Genomic DNA, 10,129 nt, shown 5'->3' on the forward strand with positions numbered 1-10,129 from the left:
AACATTGAAACTCAGCCAGGATTACAGATGACACAACTCCTCACTGCTCCGGATTGCCCCGTGCATGGGACAATGGCCTCGGTTGCTGGTGAAAATCCTTGAGACCTGGAGAGTTGCTCCCCCCATCCCCATGTGCAGTAGCCACAATCTCTCTTCTCTGCAGACTTGGTTTTTTGAGTCCCTCATTCCTGAAGTCACATGACCCCGATTCTTATTTTTCACATTCTGCTTTTCTAGACTATTTAGAGTCTGTTGCTTCTGAATGATAGTTTCTAATTTCCCAGTGTTCTCCACACCCAGGGATTTTCCTACTCCCTCCCATTGCACTGGACTCACTAGGTTCCCTGGTATTTCAGAATGGCCACACTGGGACAGACCAAAGGTCCATCTAGCCCAGTGTCCTGTCTTCCGACAGTGACCAGCGCCAGGTGTCCCAGAGGGAATGAACAGAACAGGGAATCATGAAGTGATTCATCTCCTGTCACCCATTCACAGCTTATGACAAACAGAAGTTAGGGACACCATCCCTGCCCATCCTGGCTAATAACCATTCACGGACCTGTCCTCAATCGATTTCTCATGGTGTTTTTTGTTATTTTTTTTGTAACCCTATTATAATCTTGGCCTTCACAACGTCCTCTGGCAAGGAGTTCCCCAGGTTGACTGTGCATTGTGTGAAGAAATACTTCCTTTTGTTTCTTATAAACCTGCTGCCTATTAATTTGATTGGGTGATTCCTTGTCCTTGTGTTATGAGAAGGAGTAAATGACACGTCCTGATTTACTTTCTCCTCGGCAGTTTTGATTTTATGGACCTCTCTCATATCCCCCCTTTGTCTCTTTTCCAAGCTGAATAGTCCCGGTCTTCTTCATCTTTCCCCGTACAGAAGAGTTTCATACCTGTAATCATTTGGGTTGCCCTTTTCTGAACCTTTTCCAATTCCAATATATCTTTTTTTGAGATGGGGCAACCACATCTGCAGGCAGTATTCGAGATGTGGGTGTACCATGGTTTTATATAGAGGCGATATGATATTTTCTGTCTTCTTATCTATCCATTTCAGAATGATTCCCAACATTCTCTTTGCTTTTTGACTGCCGTGGCACACTGAGTTGATGTTTTCAGAGAACTGTGCCCAGTGACTCCAAGATCCCTCTGTTGAGTGGAAACAGCTCATTTAGAGCCCATCATTTTATATGTGTAGTTGGGATTATGTTTTCCAATGGGCTGCAATATGGTGCTATCCTGACACCTTGTACTGCTGAGATCCTGCATTCAGTGATATCCCTGCCCTTCCTGTTCCCGTTTTCATAAAACAAGAAGAGCATCCAAATGCATGTTTACCTTCATTCCCTCAGCGGTCCCCATGGGAATCCCTGATTGGTTCCAAAGTGTATTAAAACCTTTCTTAAAGGGTTACCTCTTGGTGGTTATCAGGTCCTGTGAGTTTGTAGCCCAGAAAGACCCCCCTCAGTCAGCTCAAACTCAGCTGTTTATCCCCCAAAAGTCTGTCGTCTTCAGTCTCCTGAATGAGGGGAAATCCGTCCCTACTCCTTTCTGCGTTGGGTAAAGCTTCAAAAGGTGGAGCTCTGCATAACCAGCCTTGAGATCTGGCATTCATCACCCTGTAGTGATACCAGCTTGCACAGGAAACCCATCCCGCAGCCCTTCCTGGTATCATGTGGCGCATCTCGGCATCATAGTCTGTGAAGAATTCATGCTTTCAAGGGCTGGCTTAGATATACAGATAACAGTCATAATTAGGGCAAGAGTTTGCAGACAATGAAAAGAGAGTAATTGACAAACGTGAGCAATATCTAATCTTTAAAGCCTGAAAGTGCCTTCGGGGGAGGGGACAGGAGCCGGCTGTGTGGGGGCGGTGGGGCTCAGATACTGGGCATTGAGAGCCTAGAGCCAGCTGTGCGCAGGAGAGACGGGGCATGAACCAGCTGTGTGCAGGGGAGATGAGCAGGGGAGAGGTGCTGTGGACACGGCCGCGAGCAGCTGTGAGTGCCGTCCTCTCTGCAGCAAGATGAGAGAGCCTGGCGTCCCACTGCCGATCCCAGACTTGTATGAAGAGGGAAGAAATTGGCATCAAGTCTCAGCCGCAGCCAGCCTGTGTCCTGGGGAGGAGACGGGTGTCTCCAGGGAGAAATCTGGGGGATTGTGACCCTGCGTGTCCCACCCACCCTCTGATCAGCAATTCCGGATATTAACGGTGATTCCAGAAACAAAGAGTAATTTTGGGAAAAAATGCAGTCCTAGCGACAATTTCCAGAAAACACTGGCCCTGGTTGTAACATTAAATCCGATAGTCTCAAGACCTAGGCCTGTGTTGATCAGATCTGTCACTCTGCCTTCACGGAGTTCACTCTGCTGGTGGGTTGTACCCCTTCCCCCATTCTGTGTCTGCCTTGTCTATTTAGATTGTAACTTCTTCAGGGCACGGGCCATCAACTCTTCTCGGTTTGTACTGTGCCTAGCAAAATGAGGACCCACTGTTAGTTGGCCCTTAGGCACTAAGGTAATGAATATGATTTATAATAATCATCTCCTGGCACTTTGAGCCAAGGAAGCCGGCCTTGGGACGTTACTACTTAAAAGTGAGCTGGGCTTAAAAGCATGGAATATTCTTTGTGACAAGTATCCCACAAATTCCACTGACCTCCCTTGTTTTCTTTGCCTTGAGCAGGGTTTCCAGTTTCCAGAACTGATGTGATCTCGCAGCTGGAACGAGGGGAGGAGTCGTGCGTCCCAGACCTTCATGGCTCTAAGAAAAAAGTGCTCCCGAGAGCTGCCTGCATAGGTGAGGCATTGGTTAAACCAACCCCAAAACTGTCGGTGAATACAGGCAACATTTGGGATGCCCTACAAAGACCTTGTGAGCTCTCCAAGTTCAGGATTGTTCCCTGCAGACGTGGAATCGTTAGGCAGAGGTCACTCATGGCTTCCCACCTATCCTGACTGACAACTGGCAGCAGGTCCCTCCCCAATCTTGCTGTCCCCTGAGATTTCTTCTGAGATACGGACCCAGAACTGATCCCTTCCTTTCTCTCCTCTGGGGAAGGTTGAAGGGAAAATCAGCTCCTGATAGGTTTGATCTGTCCTGTACACATTTTGGTTCCTTCATCCTTTTTTCCATTCTTCTCTCTGAGATTTCCTTTCTCTCTGGCGCAGGCAGAGACTTACGTCTGGATTCTCTCGGTCTCCCGTCAGGTGTTGGGATGGTGAGTGAAAAGGAGGAGGAACCCCAGCAGGAAGATGCTGAGCGAGTAGAAGCCCATGGGATGTTGTCAGGAAGGTCCAAAGGGAATGATTCTGGGAGCTGTGCACGCCCAGAAAAAACAAAAGCCTGTGAGAGTCAGCAGAGGCCAGAGGAAAACTTCGGTAGCCAGTCAGACCTTATTACACGTGAGAGAATGAACTTGGAAGGAACACGCTACACATGCCTCGAGTGTGGGAAAAGCTTCAAAGGGAGCTCGGACCTTCTCACACATCAGAGAATCCACACAGGTGAGAAACCTTATGGATGCCCTGAGTGTGGCAAACACTTCAATCAAAGCTCAGCCCTTATCACACATCAGCGAATCCACACAGGTGAGAAACCTTATGGATGCCCTGAGTGTGGGAAACACTTCAAGCAGAGCTCACACCTTATTACACATTGGAAAATCCACACGGGTGAGAAACCTTATGGATGCCCTGAGTGTGGGAAACACTTCAAGCAGAGCTCACACCTTCTTACACATCGGAAAATCCACACAGGTGAGAAACCTTATGGATGCCCTGAGTGTGGGAAACACTTCAAGCAGAGCTCAAACCTTATTAGACATCGGCGAATCCATACGGGTGAGAAACCTTATGGATGCCGTGAGTGTGGCAAACACTTCAATCAAAGCTCAGCCCTTATCACACATCAGCGAATCCACACAGGAGAGAGGCCCTACACGTGCTCTGAGTGTGGGAGAAGCTTCAATCAGCGCTCAACCCTTATTAGACATCAGAAAATCCACATAGGAGTGATCTGTAACAAATGCCTTGACTAGGGCTGGCCAAAGGTATTTTTTTCTTTTAAATCACATTTGCTAATTCCCACTTAGGGATCTGTGCCCCATCTTCACCGTGGTTACTCAGCTCCCCCAGATGAGTTGCCTGCTCCTGCCTTTTGCAGCTCACCCTTCTTTGGGGTCAGTCCTGTGATGTTTTCTATCAACTCCTTTCCTTTTGGGTCAAAGGAGCGTGTGTCCCTCCAGCCAGGAATGTTCATCAGCTCCAGGTGGGGGAGAGAGGTTTGTTCCCAACAAGCTACACTGAGGCAAAAACTACCCGTGCCTTACATCCACTAGGACTGTACATGGCGTTGGCTGCTCAAGTTAGTGATCTTGGTGTTAAAAGACAATTACAGTTGTCGTGCAGATGCAGCCGAGGTGCAGTGGTTGGCATTAGCTTTCCCCTTGACCTGACCTAAACTCCATCACATGTCCTAGTCTAAACAAAGCCTGAGCATCACAGTTATACTGTTCCCCCATTTAAAAACCATTGTTAGTCATCAAGTTCCCCCACCAGGATCATATTGTTTCATTCCCAGTTGTCACAGTTCATCAGAGCGCTGTTGCTTCAGGTTTTCCTGAAGGCAGATATTTTTACTCCCGTTTTCCTCCCTTAAAATATATTGAAGTATAACAAAGAGCAGGAATAGGGAAGGGATAGGGAAAAATGTCTTTTCCCCTCTGTAACAACAGAAGAACATAGGGTAAATCAGAGGGATTCTCCATCACCATCTCTATCCCCCTGTTCTTCAATTGGTAAGGTCAATATTTCCCGAAGGGGCTGGGAAGAGGATTCTCTAGTAAATGATTTGGAACTAAGCAAAAGACCCATTCATTTGCCTCCCAAAGCAGTTGTGGCCCATGCCCTGCAGGAGGTTGCTCCTGAAGATCTTCCCTTCCTAATCAGGTGCATGTTGCCTCTTATTTGGGAAATGCAATCCCTTCGTAGGTAGAGATGGGAAAAATGGAAGTGACATTTCTGTTCAGCTCACTCCTGGGAGATGCTGTAAATGTGTAGGAAATGACATCCATGAGGAATGTGATAGAGCTGCAGAAAGACACCCATTTTGAGTAGATACCTGACATTTGGTGTCTTAGCGGGATTCTAAGCCGCACCTGAATTTAGTCCCTTATTTAAATCTGTGCCACCAGATTAAAGAAACAAAAGGGCATATTTGGGGGAGTTCTACCTCAGTATCGCTACTGGTATGTTGTGTGGTTGGTGAAGAATTCTACGCCAGAGCCGTGTAAAATTGCTACAACTAAGGTCAAAGATTTGACAAGAACTCAGGTAGAAATGAGAGGTTTGAGTGGTTGATTTTCACCCCAGAGATGGACGCTATGGTGACCTGTGGCCAAGGTAAACTGTTTTTAGAATTGCTCACACTTCTAAAGGATGCCATGATGAAACTGGGAACAACTGTCTTTTACCATTTGGATCCCAAGTTTCCTGAAGCACAGAGAGAAACAGCTGATTCCTTCAGAGCCATGCCATGCCTATGAGTCCCAAACTGGCTGCCTTGCTGGACAAGAAGCACTTCCGTGTTGGTTAAATGATGGTAGCCAATGAGGGAATGTAACAGATTCCAAGTTCAGACTGCAGGATACATGAATGCTGAGTCCAGAGTCTGTGGTTTGGTCTCTTAGTTTTGCTCTTGAGTCTAATGCATGTGTCTCACTTTTCCGCCGCCTGCTACTCTGAAAGATTAGAAAGTGTGAAAGTAGAGCACAGGTGGTTTTTCTCGTGATGCAGCCTTCCCACGTAGTGTGAGACCCCTTCCACCCACACAGGTGAGCCAGAGAGTTCCCCAGGGCTCTTGTTCGCAAAGCAAAGATGTCACATTAGGCAGGAGATGTCAAGATCTACAATGGTGATGGGCGAGTGATGGGAGCTTTTCTGGGTGGTTGTTGTTTAGTTGTTTTTTTTCCATGTAATTTTTGTTTTGTTTTTGCAACTAGTTCTTTTTATAGCTGCTGAGACCCTTGTCCTTTTGAGCACAGCTCCTTAACCCTCAGGCCTGGCTCTGGAAACCTCAGAACCGGCTTTGCGTTTTTTTTTTCATGTTTGCTATCTTTGGAGTTCGCAGGAGTTCCCCAGGGCTCTTGTTCGCAAAGCAAAGATGTCACATTAGGCAGGAGATGTCAAGATCTACAATGGTGATTGGCGAGTGATAGGAGTTTTTCTGGGTGGTTGTTGTTTGGTTGTTTTTTTTCCATGTAATTTTTGTTTTGTTTTTGCAACTAGTTCTTTTTATAGCTGCTGAGACCCTTGTCCTTTTGAGCACAGCTCTTTAACCCTCAGGCCTGGCTCTGGAAACCTCAGAACCGGGTTTGCATTTTTTTTTTCATGTTTGCTATCTTTGGAGTTCGCACATCCAGACGACATGCGGTTCACAGCAGCGGATACTTTGAGAAACCTGCTGGGTGAAGCAGGCCTTTTCCAAACTGACATTGGCCCAAATTCTGCCTCAGTTCAGCTGGATTGGGACACGCGTGTGTCAAAGGAGTGGTTCACACCTGATTTGCCCAGAGACCTCAGAGGAGGGGTAGTTAGATATAGGATAAGTAGGTATTGACAACAATGAAGTTAAATATAAAGGTGAAAGACCCTCACCTTGCAGGTCAACAAGCCTGTTCTGTTCTTTCCCTCCAATGCATCTGGCACTGGTCGCTCTCAGGTAGCACACTGGGCTTGACGGACCATTGGTCTGACCCAGTCTATGACCTGTCGTGCGTTCTTATGTAAGCCCTCTGCAGCCTTGTCTACACGGGCAAGTTTCTGCACAGGAAAGCAGCTTTCTGCGGTGTAACTCCCGAGGTGCGCACGCAGATTTCGTGATGCATGATAGAAAGGGGCCATGAAAGGGACACACTGCCGTGCGGGGTGAAAGTGAAGGAGCTGTGACACGCCTACCACAAGGTGCAGGAGGCAAACTGCTGCTCCATATTGGGGGCTAACTAACCCCAGCATCACGGCAAGAATCTACCTAGCAGCTGGAGAAAAAATATATATGAGAGTGAAAGACACCCCCACGTGGCCTGTCTCTTCCCCAATCTCAACACCTGGAAGATTGTCTGGAAGACTCAGAATTTGAACTGCGGAGATTGGTCCCAGGCTGAGAGGGAATTCAGTCTGTGTATTAAGATCTCAACATTGCCTGGAGCAACCAGTGAGTGAGAAAAGCTGTTTGATCCAATTCTTGCTTAGTATATTCAAATTAGAGTTTAGACTGGGAGTCTATTTTCATTTGTGATGTAACCACTTTTGACCCCTGTGACCAACAGTTAGACTCAGTTAAAATCTAACTTTCTGTAGTTAATAAACTTATTTTACTATTTTATACTTACTCCTGAGTTTGTCCAAAGTGCTTGGGAAAGTTGCTCACATGACAAAGGCTGGTGCATGTCCCCTTTATTTTTGATGAAGTGGCGAACTAATTAATGAGCTTACACTTTTCAAGAGAAGGCCGTGAGCCGTGTAAGATGGTACATTTCTGAGGTGCAAGGCTGAGAGCTGGGGAGATATGCTGGTGTCTCTGTATAATTGAGGAGTGGTTTATAGAGCATTCATGCAACTGAGTTGGGTGCTTTGATGTAAGTTGTTGGCCAAATGATCATAGAATCCTAGGATATCAGGGTTGGAAGGGACCTCAGGAGGTATCTAGTCCAACCCCCTGCCCAGAGGAGGACCAATCCCCAACTAAATCATCCCAGCTAGGGCTTTCTCAAGCCTGATCTTAAAAACTTCTAAGGAAGCAGATTCCACCACCTCCCAAGGTAACCCATTCCAGTATTTCACCACCCTCCTAGTGAAAAAGTTTTTCCTAATATCCAACCTAAATCTCCCCCACTGCAACTTGACCATTACTCCTTGTCCTGTCATCTGCTGTCACTGAGAATAGTCTAGATCCGTCCTCTTTGGATCCACCTTCATTTAGTTCAAAGCAGCTATGACATCCCCCCTCATTCTTCTCTTCTGTAGAGTAAACAATCCCAGTTCCTCTGGCCAGGAGGGATTTAAAGGTGGTTAGCCTTCCCTTTCTATTTATGACTCTATCCTACCGCAGGAAGTCGTCCTAAGTTACGCTGCTCCCGCTGCGTGAATAACAGAGCTGGATTTGACGTCGCTTCGGTCGACTTACTGCTCTGTCTACACTGGGCTGGGTCGATGGGAGACGCTCTTTGGTCAATTTACCTTTTTCCTGCCGTTCCTGGCGCAGTCCCAACGGCGACTGGAGAGCGCTCTGCTGTCAATTTAGTGGGTTTTCACTCAACCCCCATGACATCAACCCCCAGTGGATCCACCGCAGCAAACAGAGCCTACCAACCATGGATGTGTGTGTTAGTAGAGATCAAAGCGACTGTTAAATGTTCAAATGTATTGGGTGTTTAAACCTCCTGAAAACTCGTGGAATGTTGTTTGCACTGTTTTCACTTCTCTGTGTCCTGTTACGCTGTAATAGCAAAGAGTTGCCTTGTGTAGACCCCGTCACTAAATAAGCCCTCAAAGGAGAATGAAGGTGTGTGGGATGCAAGTGAAGAAAAGGTTCATTTCCAAAGAAGGGGTGGTAAGAAGCAGGATCCCTGGGCGGGGGGCAGGAGGGTGTGGTTTGCACTGTTGTTGCCCAGGGTGGGAATGGGGAAGTGGGCTCTGGCTTAAAGCGGTGTCAGGCTTCGGGGGGCTGGGTTCAGAGCTGGAGGTTCGGGTTGGGGTGAGGGTTGGGCTACAGTTTTGGTTCAGGGGTTTCGAGTTGGGGGGCAGGTTATGGGGTCAGGGTTCCAGTTGGGTTCCGGGTAGCGGGTGGGGTTTAGATTTTGGGGGGAGGGTTTGGCCAGCAGCAGCATAGAAGTGCGGGTGGCAATGGGGTGCAGCCAATAGTGATAAGTCGGGGGTCTTTTAGGTCGTTTCAGTGTCAGTAGCACCCTGGGGTGGGGGTAGGGTCATGTTTACGACAGGGGGCTAAAGTGTTGGGGAAGGGGGTGGCAAGTTGACCCATCCCACTTCGCACTTCCCACACGGACACGCACAATACGTCGAAGGCGTGGACGCACACACGTCACACACACACGATGACACAAAACGGCACACAACACGACACAAAAAAACACACGATGCAAACACACACACAACATGACACAGAAAGCATCACACACAAAACATCACACACACGACCCACAACATGTCACACACACACACTCAACACAACACTACCCACAACATGTCACAAAAACACACTCAACACAACACAACCCACAACACGTCACACTCACACACTCACACACTCAACACGACCCATAACACGTCTCACACTCAACATGACCCACAACACATCTCACAACACGTCTCACACACACTCAAAGACACACAGCATGTTGCACGTACGTCGCATACACACAACTTCGCACACACAGTTTGTCGCATGTCGCACATATCACGTCACGCACTTGTCCGACTATGCACATGCACATGCACAACACGTCGCACGCACACACACGACATGTCACAGACACGACGCACACAACATGACATGTGACACAAAATGGCACATGACACAAAATGGCACACGATATTGAGACACACATATGACACTGACACGTTGCACGTGGAACACACAGCATGTTGCACGTCACACTTTACATGTCACATGCACAACACATCACACACAGCCTGTTGCACGTTGTAGACAGCACGTCACATGTTGCACACACAACACAGTGCACATCGCAGGCACGTTGCGCGTTGCACGTATACAGCATGTCACGGCTACACTGCACGTCGCACGCGCACATGCACAACATGACACACAACCTGTCACACACACAAAAATCACAGCAACACGGACACACAACACATCACACACTCAACAAAACACTCAAGAAAACACAGAACCATGTCTCACACACACACGACACCACATGACAAACAACGTCTCACACACACAATCACGTCTCTCACACACGCCGACACACGCACACACGCACAGCACACGGCGGCTCTCACACACGGCACTGACACACACGACGTCTCACACACCCACGACACGACATACAACACGTCACACGACACACAAGACGGCAGA

Source organism: Caretta caretta, chromosome 28, assembly GCF_965140235.1.
Source record: "Caretta caretta isolate rCarCar2 chromosome 28, rCarCar1.hap1, whole genome shotgun sequence".
In the NCBI taxonomy this organism is placed as follows: Eukaryota; Metazoa; Chordata; order Testudines; family Cheloniidae; genus Caretta; species Caretta caretta.